The following is a 17567-nucleotide window of genomic DNA, read 5'->3' as shown; positions in this document are numbered from 1 at the left end:
CACTGCTTTGTTTCCTTTCTGGACAAACACAGGAGAGCCTTCACCCAGCCATTAACACTGCAGTCACGTAGTCACCCACTGCTCCATCAGACCCCATGCCGCATGCTGGAGATACGATTACAACCAAGACATTTCTCACATATTTTTCTCTTCTTCCCAAACCCATGGGGAGGATAGGCTTGCCAAGCCTGCCTGATAAGACTAATTCCTAAAGCTTATGGAGAAGAAATTAAGTCCTATGTTATTCAGGTTTTGGGTTTTTTTTTTTTTTTTTTTTTGAGTCCTGTTAAAAAAAAAAAAAGTTAAAAGCTACCGAGAGTATAGGTATTATTTCACTCCTTCCCCAACCAGTTTTGAGTTGTCAGCTTAGAAACGTTCAGCACCTCTCCTTGGACAGCTGCCCTCTACCCACACTTATTCCTCACCCACCAGTGGTGAAGGTGCTACTTCAAAGCTGGTTTGCTGAACTCTCTAATATACTGTCTTCTTCACCTACATTCTTTCTTTTCCCTCACTCTCCAGGAAACTGCACATCAGGCGTGGGTCCCTCTATTTCTGTCTCTTGCACTCAAAATAGAAAACTGTCACACTGGTTTTCTTTTCAGTTTAGAATTGCAACTTTATTGGTTTCGATTATTTTGTAAAGCAAATATACTTTCACTTCCATTTTCGGGTAAATGAGTTTAGTAGACTGCTCCTGGAAGCTGAGTCAGAGCGGAAACCTACCCTAAGTTTCAAAACCATAATTCACAAGTGAACCTCTGTGGGTGAGCCTCTTGCAAGCTGAGGATGTTCAGTGTCTATATATCCAACCCTCCTTACACAACTCCTGTGAGCTTGAATATGGGGAAGGATGCTGTGTGGTCAGGTCAACAGGGAATGAACAGGCATTCCTGAAATAAAGAGCACATGGTAAAGGAGCTTTGCACATTCAAACTCTAAAACGTTGAGCAAAGTAATTCAGAGAGAGCTTACAAATCAATGTCTTTCTTCAAGGAAACAAATTATAAAATTTCTAAGATTTTGAAAGTGAAGAGCTCTGGAAAGAAGATCTCTAGGTGAGAGGGATCATAATTTAAAGAAGCCCTGACTGTCTCACCTGAGTTTATCTTCCCCCTTGAGCTGAGCTGTTTCATAATGAACCCACTAGACACCTGTGGTCATTTAAATTAATATTAAATAAAATTTAGAATTCAGTTCCTTGGTCACACTAGTCACAATTCAAATGCTCGGTTGGCCAGTGGTCAGTGGGCTACCACAGTGGACAGCACAGGTACAGAGCATTTCCATTGTCAGAGGAAGTCCTGTTGGCCAGCACTGCTCTAGAATTCCCGATTTCCTCCGGTTCACCAACTGCCCACACATGGACAAAAATACTTTATTTAGCAGAGACAAGAAAATGATGTCCAGAGAATGTTATTCAACACAAAAGGAAAACGAAGAAGAAATTATTTTAGACAGTAACAAAGGAATAAAGATAGTCACGCTCGAGGTAAAGGTTTCTGATATTCCAAGCTAGAAAAAAAAAATTGGGGGTACAACTTCACAGATCCTGGCTTACCTCCCCACCCTGAAGAGTGAGTTCCTAGGCCCCTCAGAGCTAATTTCTAGCAACACTTTTGTTCTGACCCCTACATAAGCACAAAACAGTTAATTTCTTATGCCCTCTGCATTTTCCCTTGATTTTCACAGGCAATTGACAAAAAGGCCAGTTTCAAGTTTATCTTTCTGTAGTGTATGACCTCATCCCCAGTTTTATCTGAATCTTATCAACTAAGATTGTTAAAGCTTTAACCTAGTAATTCATAATCTCATTTCGGCTTTGGCACAACCAAGGAACAGCACATTCTTTGTGGTAAAACAGAATCACTGCACAGCTGACTCTCAACTCAGAGGGGTGAGACCAGCAAAATCCTTATAATCCGTTGTACATTTTCAAAAATTCATCCAAGTAACTCTGATATGCCTCTCTGGGAGCAAAAACACCCATCTTTGTTAAGAATGATTATTACAAAGGTTCTCACAACAAAACTCTGGCTAGTTTAACCCTTCCCATCATTCCTAGATTCTCAGGTTTTCTCTGGAGCAGTTTGTAAGCACACTCGTGTAAAAGTCCTGTACAAGCTTACAGGAAATTCATCTTATATACCGGTATCCCCATATGTAATAAAATCACCATATAATTAGTACACTATTTTTTAAATTGAAATATACTCAATTTACAATGTTGTGTTCGTTTCTGATGTATCTATAGCATTGTGGTTCAGTTATGTATATACATATATTTCTTTTCATTTTCTTTTTCATTATAGACTATTTACAAGATGTTGAAGATAGTTCCCTGTGCTACACAGTAGGACTTGTTTATTTTATATAGTAATAACTATTTTTTAAATAAAAATCACTTCAATACTCACATATGGATAAATTAAAAACCATCTTTTATATGCCTCTTGTCTTTCTAAATCTCCTATCTGCATTGAATTTGCAATCTCCAGCACTTAGACACTACACTGAGTTCCAGGCAGAAGTCAATGGCTAGCAAAGGGCCAAATGAGGCAAAGAAAAAATCACCACAAAGACGAGAAGACACACTAGTGGTAAATGAATGTGTCTGGGTCAGCCCAAGGAGAGTTACGTGAAATTGCTGTTTCTACTAAATTGAGTCAGCTGTGATGGGAGTGTTCCCTTATGAAAGAGGACATGTGTTGGTAACAAAATGAAGAAAGAGAGGTGGTACCTTAGGTTGTAAAGGAATATTAACAAAGTGTCCACTGCATCCTTTTTATGTAACTGAAGGAACACACAGACATATTTCCATCCTTTGAGGTTTGCTGTTGACAAAGAAGGTGATAAAACTTGACACTACTTTTTGTCCCACCTTTTTATTAATGAATGGAAATTAATGAGAAGGATGCCATGCCAAAGAATTTAATATGGCCTAAAGTTTAAAAAAAAAGTTTATTTCAAAGCTTCTCTTTGGCATTTTAGTTCTCTGAAGGCAGCAGCAGGAGTACATAGATGTGTGTCTGGCATTTCAATGAAACAGACCTCTGAGACCCCATATCTGGCCATCATCTGCACACAGGAGATTCTTTTGTGTGCTAATATAAAGCATTGTTTCCAAAGTGGAGACAGTGGGTAGGAGAATTTATACAGAATATGGTGTGCTTAGAAAATGCTTCTTTTCTTTATTTTGGAGTAAGGCTGAATTGTTTCTAAGAATTACTATCTTAGAATAGTAATCTGTCCTTAGGAGATGAATATGCTTGCAAACTGCACGATTCCATTTACATAATACTCTTGAAATCACAAAACTGTGATGGGGAATGGACCAAAGGGTTGCCAAGGGTAACGTTTCGAGGAGACTGTGACTACAAAGTGGAAGTGAAGGGAGCTTCTCTGGGGCAATGGAATGTCATGTCCTGATTGTGCTGGTGGTTGCACAAATCTATATAGGAGATAAAATCCTGTAGAACTATATACACTTTTTAAAGTGCACATAAGAACTGGTGCAATCCAAATAAAGTCTGTAGCTGAGCTAATAATTTGTATCCATCTCCTAGTTTTGATAGTTACGCTACAGTTTTGTAAGTTGTCATTGGGAGAAGCTGGGTGAAGGATATATGGGCACTCTATTTTCTATCTTTGCAAATTCTATGAAAGCCTGAGATTACTTCCAAAAAAAATTTTTTTGAAGGAAGAGTTTTTAAAAACCTAAACCGAAAGTATATAGGAATTTCTTACAGATTCTTGCAAATTTTCTGTCAGTTTTAAGTTATATTAAAATTGAAAAATTAACATAAAGGATGTTGGGTTGCAGAGAATCAGGCTCTGGGGCCATGCAGCCAGGTATAAAGCTCAAGTAATGCCACAGAATTGGCCCAAGACATCACTGCTTCCATCACTATAGGCAACACTGCAGCTTCTAAGATCGGCACCACGGACGCTGGACCCCCCACCAGTGCCACAGACACCACTGCCCCGGCTGCCCCTGGGAGCTGCCTCCACAGATCTGTAACTGTGCCCACAGATCCCTGGAAGGGCTTCCTTCTTCACAGAAGTAGCTTCTAACTCCGTCTGTGTGTGGGATGGATGGTGGCCGTCATCTAGCCCTCGCTGCAAAGGATGATGGAAATATGACCACCTAGTGCCATATGCAAGTGAGAAGCAGGCTCTGCCTCAAAACACGGTAATTCTACCAACATAGTTAGGAGGTTCCAAGACCCGGTCATCAAAAAGAAAGACAAAGGTCTACTACAAATAATAAAGGAAAGCCTGGTCGTTCTCACATCATCCTCCTGGCTAAGGCCAACAGATCCAAATTCTTAACCCTACTGAGAAGGTGGTCCTGGAGTTCGGAGCAACCAATGGCGTTAGGAGCCTGGGGTGTAGCAACAGGCAAGACCCTCTCAACAAGGATGACTCAGGGTTGGATGTGGAACAGATCCCTTTTCTTTCCTAAATATATCTGAGGGGGTAGTTGATTCTTAAGGGGAAGGAAGGTAACATTTGGGTCATTTGTGTGTACTATGAAAATGTGTCAAATATGCTGAAGAGGAAAAGTGATTTTCTTATTCTGAAATAAATACAATTTTCAGATCTCTAGCACAGAAAATCCAACTTAATTCAACATTTTTTTCTTTTGCTGCTTTGATAATTGGTAACAGGTATACTCAGGAAACAGTAAGAAATGAGATGGCCAGAAATTAAGATGTGAGAGAAAAAGAGAAGAAACAGCTTAACTAAGAGGCTAAGACTTAAAGTGGCAATAAATAATACCTGTAATAGCAGAACTGAGGCAAAAAATCACTGAAGGGATAGTGGTTGTTTTGCAAATTCAAATGGCTTATATGAAAACTACTCAGGCTTAATAGCATAGAAATGTGAATATAGAAATCTAAATCCCGCTGAGTTTCATGAGAATCAGGCAGACTTTGAGTCGATCACGGATCCCTAACACAAACATGACCTCTCTTAGTGCAAACCTCCTAATACTGGAGTTTTCAACAATGAATACATTGTCATTGATCCTTCTAGAATAAATAACTTGAAGGTTGCTGGTCCTAATTATTTTATGCAAATAAGTGAACTTCACCAAAATGGTGATAAATCATCGCTGCCGTGTACTGTCAAATAATTAATACAGTGCCTCAATTTATCTTCTCCTTCTGGGACTAAAGATAGGACCCCATTGTGAAACTAACTACGGGGAATTTTGACTTTCAGAGCAAACGTTTCTATCCTGAGAACAAGCTTAATACACAAGCCAACTTTCAAATTCATTTAATGTCACAGTGCTATCTAGATACATTTTGTCCTTTATTTTAAATTTTCCCAAGAATATTTGCCTTAGGCATTTGCTATTTCAAATTCTTTAAAAATTAAGTTCTGTTATTGTTAGTGGATCCGAAAGAGAAATAAACCATCATTTAAATTATAGAACAATCAGGTAGCACATAAATCTTAGAACTTGCAAGATACTTTGATTACTTTTTATTTAATGTCCTCAATGAGGATATTTCATCACTTCCTAAAAAGAATATTAGCATCATACAGCCTTGTAATTATTCAATTTAACTTTTAGGGGAAAACGTTTGCCAATTATCATAAATATCAAGTTTCTGTGCAGACTGAGTACAAAATCGGGAGGTGTAAATGAGAAGCTTGAGGTGTTGCTGAGGGAAAGCTCATGATTAAGCAGAGGATGGGTGGATGGCCAACGAGGAAGTTGGAGTGGGCGTGTGTGATAAGCCACATTCTGCAAGGCATTCTGGGGTCTCCCAACAAGCCAGCAGAAGAGAAGGATGCTCCAGAATGTCAGGTGATGGGATTAAGGAACCAATTCAGTGAGTAAGCTGCTCTCCTTGGAGGGCAAGCAGGACCTAAAAGTCCAAATCTCTGAGTCTAGAAGCATGAACTCGCTTGACTCTAATGCAGGAGGTGAAAGAACATGACAACAGGATATTCTAAAAACAATCTCCAGATCCAAAGCACTAGAGAGTTCCTCAGGTATTCCTAGAGATGTATCCAGGGATATCCAACCAGAAATTCGGGGTCCTGGGGACCAAGCTCCCTTCTTGGGCAGAGGTAAGAGGAAGGGCAAGCTCATTAGCCAACAGAGCTCAGGCTCAAGGCTGAGTCCCTGTCTCAATGATCAACTGTACTGAAAACCAGTAAGGCTACTTGTGTCCAAGTACCAGCCCCTCGGCCACACAAATGCAGGAAAAGAAATGAGAAGGACACCATCCAGATCTCAGACGGACACACAGAGGCTCGCCCCCAAGTGCACCAGGCGTGAACTTCTAGATCTTAATATGCCCCCAGGCCTGATTCTTATTGGCTCATGAACTGATTGATTTTCACTGCCAGTAATAAAGACAGGACTTCATGATACAGCCTTATTATTCTAGTCATTCATATAGGAGCATTTGAAAAATATAGGAAAACTTTAAAAAGACAATAAATATCCCATAATATTCTACAACACAAAGATGAAACAAACCCCATTCAACTCTGGTATATTTAATAGTCTACCTGCACACATACACCGTTATCACAAAAAGAGGAAAGGCTACCATTTACACTTCATCAAATGATCACATTACTGCTTATTTAGTTTCCCCCGCAGCAGGAACAGTATCTGGCTTACCATCACTCTCCTACCACCTTGCACAATGCCCAGCACAGCAGGGCAGACCCATGCTCACACTATGTTTCCTTATAAATACGCTAAACTGCCCTTGTGGAGGGTGTACTAATTTACAAACCCACAGGCAACTACGGGAAGTTCATTTCCCCTCATTCTTCACAAAACTGCATCTTACGACTTTTTAAGAATCTTCACCATTTCGAGGGGATTAATTGGTCTCTCATTTTTCTATATTTGAGTGTCTAAGCTATTAAGCCCGAATAATTTTTACATGGGTCATTTGAATTTGCTAAATAAACATTCCCCCTTCGATGATTTTGCCTCAACTCTGCCTTCACTAACACTGCTTATTGCCTCTCTGAAAGCTGAGTTAGCAGTTTTGTTTGTCCCTCTGTCTGCCTCCCCTACAAGTGATGACACTTCCCAGGCAGCACCACCTCTTTTTGCCCATTTTCAGTCCAGCGCTCACTCAGGACGTCACATGTACTGTGCAGAGGAATCCTTCTTACCCTTGGAGTAAATGATAGAGCTTAAGGCAGCATTTTGGACAGGAAAGTCTTTGACACTGGTGACAGACAGATAAGGATTCAAATTTTGGCTTCTCTACTGATGCACTGAGTGACCTTAAACAAAGCAACTCCTACGACCTTAAAGTTCCTTGTTTAGGAGAAATAATGCCAGTTTGTCTTGCCTGATTACTACAAAGATTAAATGATATAAACTACGTAAAAGCACTATATAAATGGAGGTTATTGTAATTCTTGCTACGCCTTTCTTTCAGGATAAATATCCTGAAAGAAACATCCATCACCTACTGGGAGGCAAATTGGCAAAGACAGCTTTCTTGTCAAGGCTAAAAATAAAACACAAGAGAGACCTGGTGCTGCCCAGGGGAATGTATATGGCTATTTAAGTTTGCACTTTCCAAAGAAACTAATGAAACTAAATAAGAACTTATTCCACTGGCACCTTAATGTCATTCTCAGTCGTAACCCAATTTGCTCTACTTGTCTTCCTACAGAAGTGGAAATTTGTACTGCAAAGAGGACTTCCTCTCAAAGGTTATTTGAACACAGGAGTGGAGGAGGGGGCATTGACTGACAAGGAAAAGAAACCTAGGGCTGAGGAAGGTACCAGGAAGGAATCCTAAATGAGCTAGAGTAATTGAGAGCCTGGCTTTCCTGTTTAAGCTTTTAGAGAGAGGAAAAAAAAAAAGAAAGAAACTTATAAAAAAAAAAATCTCTTGTATCCAGTCTTCCTCTACAGGCTGACAGAATTCAGACAAGTGCTGTTAACTAAGAGTCTTACCCTTGGCTTCCTTACCATTCAGGGATGACATCTTTAATTATCTCAAACAGCAATGCATCGTTTCTCAAAATGCTTACAAGCATATTACGATTATTTCATTTTGAAGTACTTAAATGTATGTCTTACAATAATTTTAGAGGAAATAAGAGCATTCTGAAATCATCCAGTAGTAAGCATCTCTCCTTATTCAAGACGAGGGGAATCACTCTGAAAAAATTTCAGACCAGCATCAGGAGGGACCACCTAGCTCGGTGTTCCCAAAGCCTGGTCCTCAGACGCTTAGAGCCCTATCAGCCATTTTTAAAATTTCCAAAGTCACAATGAAGATGTGACACTTACATGCCGTTACGTTGCCCCCAGGACCTTAGCAGGACCTTGACACCCACTTGGTGGCCCATCATTCCACTTTGTCAGAGACCCTGTCTGGCACACACGGTCAGGCTAAAAATGAACAGTCACTATTTTATAAACAAAAATTTTTAAATTGGTAAACAAATGACTCAGAACGAGTCCTTATGGGCTAAAGGGTTGAACAACAACCTAGCACACTGACCTAACTTTACAGATCAGGACGTTTAGACTTGGTATCATTCACCGAGCTCGTGGCCAGCCTGGGAGTGGGACTTGGGTCTCCTGGCTCCTGGTGCAACACGTTCCCTCCAACCAAATCTCAATATTTGCATGGAGTTGAAAAGGGGCTGTCTAGACAACAAGGCATAAATAAACAAGACCCTCAGTCTTTACTTCCACATTCAACAGACAGCTACTGGGCCCCGACTGTGTGCCTGTGATGGCAGTGTTTGCCTTTGTGGGAGGGTACAAAGGTGAGATAAGACCCTTAAAGAATTCAGAGCCCATGAAGGATCGCTGACTTACATGAAAAAGAATGAAGATGGTAGGTGCTATCAGAGAGATTAAGGTGATGTCCAATAGGGGTTAAGAACGTATATGGCTTAGACTGCTTTGGTTTTAGGCCCCCCCCCCCGCAAAAAAAAAAAGCATTAGCATATTAAAAGGCACATCATATCAAAGTGCCCAGCTATACCCAATATTGGTCACTTTTCACCCAAGAAGGCAAATTCCTCTTCTTCCATCCTTCTCCTTTAATTTCTGATATAAAAATCTTACATCCCCTTAAATTAAGACTCAGTTCAAGTATCAGTTACTCGATGTGTTTCTCCTAATCATTTCAGTCATAAACAACTTCTGGAAACTCCAGGAGCACCGAGCATGCCCACTGCACACATGACACTTGATTACAGAAGCCTGATACCGTAGTTACGCATATATAGGTGTTTGGTCTCTGCCACCTTCCTGACTTCCTACCGTATTCTCTTTACATTCAGTCCAAAATAAATAAACAACTTGAGATTCCCAAGCATCTTATTTATCTCCCATTTTCTTGCCTTTGTCCCCGCTGTTCTTTCTTTCTGGAATGCGTTTCCTCCTTTTCATCTTCCCAGAGCTGTTTCCTCCAGCAGATCCTTCCAAAGACCCTACACAAGGCCCCCATTCCCCTCTGCTGTTAGATGGAGGTGGACAGGACAGAGCTGTCTGATAGTTGACATAAGGGCCAGGAGCCCCGAGACAGACTTCCTCTTACCATTGTCACCATGAGTGAAGTAGAGGGCAGGGAAAGAGCTGGAAGAAAGTTCTTTCTGCTGCGAACAAGAGGGGATGGGGCTGCCCTAGGAGTGTTTCTGTAGTAAATGGGAATATGCAAAGTTTGTGGTATTAAAGCAGGTGACCAGCGGAGTTCTGGTGACAAACCAAGGTTCTTCATGAAAAAAAAAAACAAAAATAAAAACAATGAATTTAAGCTTTAAATGAGAAAGGTTAAATTTCTATGATGTTGACCTAAAATGTAGAGGGGGGGTTTGGGGACTCCATGAATCACCTGCCATTGCTCTCACAGGAGTAATTCAGGAGAATTCTGCCCCCTTAAGTCAACTGGAAAGGACTGAAATGTTCATGACTTGGAGGAACAACCATTCCTGGCCACTGAAGGACATTTTCAGTTCAAACCAGAACCTACCTAGTCATAGTGCATCTAAAAGACACAGCCCTCCAGCTGAACTCACATCTCACACTGATGGCTCCACTCATTTTCCCAACATTCCTATGATTTCCTCAAGCAAATCTATTGCCAGGCAGTTGATCTGAACTATTTGGATAAATCTGACTGATTGGGTGCAGACATGCAAAACCTCAAATGATTCTCTCTAAAACCAAACTAGGTGCCACTAATGGAAAGCAGAGGGCTGGGTAGTCCAGGAAGGCAAAAGAGGTCTTGGATGAGCTGCCACAGCTATGAGTTTGAGAGGTTCTGACCTGGCACTCATGGTCTGTCCCACGTGCCATGTGTTGACAGACTAGATGAGGTTTCTGTGCAATTTCTTGTATATCTACATCAAAAGCCAGGGATGGGTGGGAATTGAAGAGACTACCTACAAAATTTCATCCAATTTCCAGAAAAGGGACAGATTTGGGGGTGGAAGGAAGGGTGAGTTCCACATAAGGCACGGCCAAGCACAGACACAGCGCATCCCTCATCCAAGTGACTTTCTGTCTTGGCTGCAAATTAGAGTCCCTTGGGGAGCTCTAAAAAAATTCCAACAGTCAAGCACAACTTAAATAGGATGTCTGTAGAGACCTAAGCATCAGTATATTTTAAAACTCCCTGGATCATTCCACTGTGCAACCAAGGTTGAAAACCGCTGCCTTTTCATTTAATGTATAAAGCTGTGGGGCAGGACGCTGTGACCTTGAGGAGACATGAAGGTCAAAGTTAGAAAGCAAAGATTATGTTTGGTGGTCAAGTCAAGGTGCCTGTTCCAGAGCGGATGCCAGAGTGTCTGGAAAAGAGTAAACCCAATACAAGGTGCTGCAGAGTAGACAAAAGCAACGTGGCATGGAGAATTTCCCAGGCTGGAGTGCATTGACGGGTGCCATCTTTGTGTAGAGCTGCCACGAGAGCACGTGCAGGCAACCAGCAGAGGACATCGACAGACAGTTAGTCCCTCCTTCCTCTGTCTTCCCAAAACGTTTTGTCTCTCCTGAAACCCATCATACTGTACTCTAATTGTCTACATGCCCACCTTTCCTACTAGACCAAAAGTTTCTTTCTTGAATCAAAGACTGTCATCTTACTTACTTCTTAATATCTTTGCCAACTTACAACATTCCCAGCTTAATAAATCTTTGTTGAATAAGTGAAATCTATTTGTATGTGTATTACTCACAGAGCTTTTGCCTGTAGTGTCAGGAATTCTCTCCTGTGTCATTTATAAAATAAGGAATATGAAACCTTTAGATCAAGGGCACGAAGAAAATGACACACGCATTTCTTATTGAGAGATCTAGAAAATCAAGTAAAATCCTTCCCTTTAAATAGCTCAGCTCACAGAAGGTAAACACATGCTTTGTAGCAGAAGAGAAAGACATTAAGTTCAGACTAGACATCCTTTGATGCTGTGTAACCCAAAAGTTAAAAGCAGGCAGGAAGATATTTTATATTCCCATCTATGATTTATAATTAATTTATAAGGAAAAAGTTGCATTATTAAAAATGCCTCTAAAAAGTGATCTGCTTCAAGAAGGTGGCTTCGTGATGTAAATGAAAGTGAACGGAGAAATCATTCTAGGTTCAAATGTTTCCCAAGGCTGCCTCAGCCATTTTTAAGTTGTATTGGTGTTCTGTCAAATAAAACTGATGTGTGGTCATAAAAAGAATGACCTGTTTACCTGGTTACTGCTGTTAAATTCACGTGCTTTAATAAAAGAGATTGTGAGTGTAGAACAAAACTGTGCTGTTTCGGTCGGCTCAAGTCCAGTCTACTCACTCATTCCCTCTGTATTTGTTGGGAATTCACTGCAGCCCATGTCCTGACATCCAGCATACATAAATTCAAATCAGAAGTTACTAAATTTTATCCTAAGTTTTGTTAGATGGGATTCAACAGAAGATTAGCAAACAGACTGGACTCAGGTGGGACACAATTCAAGATTGAATTCATTCAATCATTCATTTGACAGATATGTGCTGATAACCTACCACAGTCCATGCAACGTATTGATTGATAGGAATACAGTGGTGAATGACAGGCTTGAGCTCTGCTTTAATGGAGTTTACACCTAGTGGAGGCACATGGGGGAGGGAGACAGAATTTAGTAAAGCAATAAATAAACCAATAAAGGCAAGCTGGGACAGGAGCGCCGAAGGGAAAAAACAAGTCTGTGAAATACAAAGAGGGGTGGCTAGTTTAGATGGAGTAATTAGGAGAGTCTGCTCTGTAGATGCACCACTTCAGCTGAGAATGGAGGCAAAATGAAGCGTGTGGGAGAGATGCTGACAAGGCAGGAATGAGTACTTCTCGGGGAGAGAAATGTGGCCAGTTGCTATATCCCTGCAGGATGAACAAAGAGGTCTGCAGACTTACTAGGAACGAGGATTAAGACAGGGATCAGGAGTCCAGGTCAATTCAGAGCTTGATTATCAGACAGAAATCCAGCCACAGAAGCTCAGAGGCAGAGGGGCAGGCCAACTCCAGTTACAGACTCAGATTTGGTGAGCTTTTGTTTGATCAGAAATTTGAAACAATGCCAGGTCTTCCTCCAGAGAACCCCGTCTCAGGATAAACCTTCCTTGGCCTTAAAGAGACCAAATCTATTAAAACTTTGGTACCCACCTACTCTATCCTTATCTACCCAGAGGCCCTCAGAGCCCACATTGGCCAAGAGTGTCACATCTCCTCTGCAGATCTGGAGCTCAGCTGGGGAAGTCAAGTTCCCTGCTGGCTGGGAAAACGTTCCATGGACGTTTTCCCCCCTTGTCTTTATTTGGAGCCCACCACTAACCTTCTCTTTGGCCCTCAAGCATCCTATTCAGAGGTTCTGATATGAGGGCACTTGATACAGTCTTGTGCTGTATCAAGGAAAATAAGCTCCTAGTGCTGAAATTCCAAAAACTCCAAAAACAACACAAATACGAAAAACCCACAGAAGGGCATATCACGTATCCGCGTATTTCAGTAAGGGTTATTTTAAAGCCTCTGTGCAAAGAAATGGGTGACACTGGATGTGCTTGTAGAAGGAGATGGAGAGGTTTAATGTATTTAAGTACACAGATTTTGGCTTTACCAAGCACCGGAGCACATTTTCTCATGCTATATTTAGGCAGTGGGTTTCCATGTTTAAGGTATTATGAATTATTGAAAAGCACTTTGCAAAAACTTGGCAGCAATCCCAGAACTGCAGTCTGAATTGGATTTTTAAACTTCTAATATTTCTTCAGAGTAACCTGCTGTGAAAGGAGTGCTCACAGGAGATCAGAACACTAAATGGAGTGAGGGTTTGGTAATTAAATAACCAAACCAAGTGAAATGGCAAAATCCAGAAGAAGGAATATCAGACCAGAAGGGAGAAGACCTGTGTTCTGATTCCACTTTTACCACGTCAATGTCATGAGGCCTTGGGTAGCAATTAATCCCCTGTGCGTCTCATTTTTTCCCATTTATCGTGATAAATTGAGAGTTCAAGATTTGCAGATGCTAACTATTATATTTAAAATAAATAAACAAGTTTCTTCTGTATAGCACAGGGAACTATATTCAATATCTTGCAAAAATCTTTAACGAAAAAGAATATGAAAACAAATATATGCATGTATATGCATGACTGGGAACACTGTGCTGTGCACCAGAAATGGACACATTATAACTGACTATATTTCAATTAAAAAAAAAACAAGCCAAACAAACAAATCTGGTCCAGAAACAAAATAATGGATTAAATCTGAACCTGACAAGCCTCTAGATCCAACTTCCAAATTAAGGAAACACAGGGAACTGAAAAACACGTTTAAAGGAAACTACAGAAATGTGATCAGCAAAATCCAAGAGCTGGAAACGTCACAGACAAAAAGGCCTGTTTTCTTGAACAACAACAACAAACAGCAAGGATAAAAGAAGAGCGGCTGAGGAGAACCTATAGCATGAGAAAGATCTTAAGAGATGTATCAACCGATTACAAGATGTGGACTTCACTTATACCCCAATTCAAACACACACACTGTAAAAAACAATGTGAGAGAATCAAAAATTTGAACGCTGCTTCATATCATAATATGAGAAAAATAGTAATATTTTAAGGACAATCATGTTTTTTGTTGATTATGTTTTTTAGGAAGCATCCCTGTCCTTTAAAGTTCTAAACTGATACACTTATGGGTAGAATTACACAATGTTTGATATCTGCTTCATAATAACACAGCGGTAGGGTGAGAGAGGAAACAGGATTGGCCACTGTTAAGATAATAGAAAATATATACATTGGCCTCTGCTCCTGGTTCCTGGCACGGAGCTCCTAAAACCCTCTTGACTCCCTGAGCGATAAGCACGCGTGGAGCATCTCTTGTTCTACTGCTTGTCTTTGATCCCCATCCCTGACACAGGCTCCTAAAGCCTTTGTAGATTTCTAAGCAATAAGAACACCGGGAACATCTCCTGTTTTACGGAGGTGACTCTGGGAGGGGATCTTGGATGGCTCCTGCATGAGGTCTGGTCACCAGAAAGATTAAGCCATGATTAGAAGCTTGGAGTTTTCAGCCCCGCCCCTAATCCTCCAGAGAAGGGAGAGGGGCTGAAAATGGACTTAATAATTGAGCATGCCCAGGTGAGGAAGCCTCCATAAAATCCCAATAGTGTGAGGTTCTGGGGGATTCCAGGTTGGCGAACACGTGTACACAGGGGCGGGGGGTGGGGACACACCCCAACTCCACAGGGACAGAAGCTCCTGTGCTCAGGACCACCACCCCCCCCAGACCCTGCCATGTGTCTCCTCATCTAGTTGTTCTTCTATGTCCTGTATCGAACCCTTCGATCAGCTGCGAAACGTGTTTCCCTGAGTTCTGGGGCTGTTCCAGCAAATTAATTAAACCCAGTGAGGGGAGGTCACTGGAACCTCCAATCTCCAGCTGGTTGGGAGAAGCTCAGATAATAACCTGGGCTTGCAACAGGCAATGAAGTGAAGGGGGCAGTCTTGTGGGACTGGGCCCGTCACCACTCCAGGTGGGCAGTGTTTGAACTGAGTTAAACAGTAGGACACCCAGCTGTCACAGAGAATTGCTTGGTGTGGGGAAAACCTTCACATATCTCGTGACCAGAAGGGTCAGAAGTGACGTGTTCTGGGTGTGGAGTAAAAGAGACACACAGAACAAACACACAGTAGGGAAGACCTGGAGGGTTTTCCCACATCAGTAAGCTTTGTCTCAGGCTGCTGCAAACAATGGTACATTGAACACCCTCTGACATACGACCACACAAACGGGCACTTGTGCTTCTGTGCGGTCGATTCCCAGGAGTGGAATTTCTGACTTGAAGTGGAAATGTATTTTAGGTTTTAATAAATGTTACTATGATGCCTTCTAGAAAGGCTATAAAGCTTTCCAATTTCACAAACGATATACGAGAGAACATTTGTCCCCATATCTCCACCAGCAATGGGTTTCATAGATCCCTTTTTTTATTGAAGTATAATTGATTTACAATATTGTGTTAGTTTCAGATGCACAGCCTAGTGATTCATTATTTTTGCAGGTTATTACAGATAATGGGCATAATTCCCTGTGTTATACAGTGTATCCTTGTTGCTAATCTATTTTATATATAGTAGTTTGTGTCTGTTTATCTCATTCCCTTAATTTGTCCCTCCCTGCTTCTCTCTCCCTTTTGGTAACCATGAGTTTGTTACAGCTCTTTTTAATGTTGTCGATCCAATGGCTATAAAGTGATATTTCAGTTGAATTTCTCTTACTATCCACGAATTTGAGCATCTTTTCACATGTTTGTTAACCATTGGGTTTGTTTTTCTGTGACTTTTTTAGAAAATTTTATTCACATCCTCTCTACATTTTTCTACTGTATTATGGGTCTGTTTCTCATCATGCTATAAGAAATCTGTATATATTAAAGAAATTGCCCCATATCTGATGTGGCCCAAGTCCACCTCTCAGGTCAGTCTCTATTATACTAATCTTATTTTCTCCATAGTAATTACCACTATTTGAAATTATTTTGTTAGTTGTTCATTTCACTACTGTCTCTTTTAAAAGAATATAATTCCACGAAAGCACAAACTTCTCCTTTTCTCTATGTCCATCGCTTAGGACAGTGCATGACACTGGACAGGCCCTCAATCATATACGTTGAATAAATAAATAAGTGAGAGGTGGGCAAGGAATTATTCATAGATTCATGCGACATAATGCTTGACCCAAAGTACCAGTGATAAATGTCCTAGTTATGGCGACCGCATACCCCAAATTTCCTGGAACCGATTATTCTGTTCCCTTAATTATACTTGTGCTTGTCAGACCATGTGTCCTAGGGTTTGATTCCTACAGATATGTACAAATTATGGTGAACATAGGTGAGAAAACAGTGACTCATCCTTGAGGGACTGTGAGAAGTGGAGACAAACCAAGACTGATAGTAGGAGTTTGCCAGGAAACAAAAGAGAAAAGACAGGATGAAACAGCTCGATCAAGGGCACAGCAGTGGGAAATCAAGAGGCATTTACAGACGAGCAACCCAGTAATTAAAGAATGGGATGTGTATCTGCATTTGGGACTGAGAAGCGTGAAATGAATTGTGAGTAGAAAGGTAGGTGGTGATCAGAAAACACACGTGAAGCTAGAGAATGTACACATTTTCTTATAGGAAATGCGGAGTCATCAAAAGTTTTTCAGCAGAAGGGTGACAGAATCAAATTTATGACATAGGAAGAACACTCTGGTGGCAATGCCATGAACTAATTAGAAGGGGAGGAGAAGTTTTTATTAATAATGGTCCTTCTCTGTTCTAAAATAACTTGTGCCAAACCAGTCTACGTCTATTTTATGGACAGCATTTTTAACAGAACTAGCAGAGTCAGCACACAGTTCCCAAATCAGATGACAGGAGAGACACTCTAAATTTTAGCCATTAGCCCTTGCTGTTCAAATTTTTTTATGCTAAAGAATAAAAATCAAAGGCATTGCATTAATTTCCTCAATAAAGTGGACACTTAAATTGATTGAGAGTTAAGTTCATTTTCTGCCAGACAATATCAACATCCTCTTCGAATCCAATATTTCTGAAATGCTTCTGAGGAATTTTGTGTGCCAGGTACTATGCGTGACCTACCCCTAGAAAAGAGTTTAAGATTAATTGGTTAGATTAATATTAGGAATTATTATTATCTAGTCTTAGTCTAGTTAGGGTAAACGTATCTGCATGGTAAAGTTATGTCTATTTTAGAGCAAGATAAAGGGAGATATTTGTCCTCTTCTTTTGTTAGTTTAATAAATCTCAAATCTTTGGCATGAACTTCCCAGGCTGGACTAGATATTGATCAAATAAAGTGGTGAATTGGCACATCTCCCTTTGGATGGGTAGTAATTCTGTCTGAAAGTATCATTTGATTCTCCTTGAATGACTAAAGAATGGCTCCTCTGACAAGGTAAACCACACTTTATTCAAAGAGAGCAGTGTCATTAAAAGGACATGACTTTGGGGTCAGATATTTCTAAATTCAAATTCCTTCTGTGTTCCTAGTTGAGGAATACTCA

At 40.7% G+C, this 17567-nt stretch overlaps 1 protein-coding gene across 3 annotated transcripts in view; it reads right to left on the bottom strand.

Annotated features, from left to right (window-relative positions):
- FUT10 (fucosyltransferase 10) overlaps positions 1 to 17567 on the bottom strand; it is a 359041-nt gene that overhangs the window by 192830 nt on the left and 148644 nt on the right. For all 3 annotated transcript variants that reach the window (XM_032468336.1, XM_032468337.1, XM_032468335.1), the window contains one exon: positions 8556 to 8662. The gene's annotated coding sequence lies outside the window, so the exon portion shown is untranslated. The remainder of the gene's footprint in view (positions 1 to 8555; positions 8663 to 17567) is intronic.

Source organism: Camelus ferus, chromosome 26 (assembly GCF_009834535.1).
Source record: "Camelus ferus isolate YT-003-E chromosome 26, BCGSAC_Cfer_1.0, whole genome shotgun sequence".
Lineage (NCBI taxonomy): Eukaryota > Metazoa > Chordata > Mammalia > Artiodactyla > Camelidae > Camelus > Camelus ferus.
Note: the sequence above shows the minus strand (reverse complement) of the source record. Positions and strands in the feature narration are given on the sequence as shown.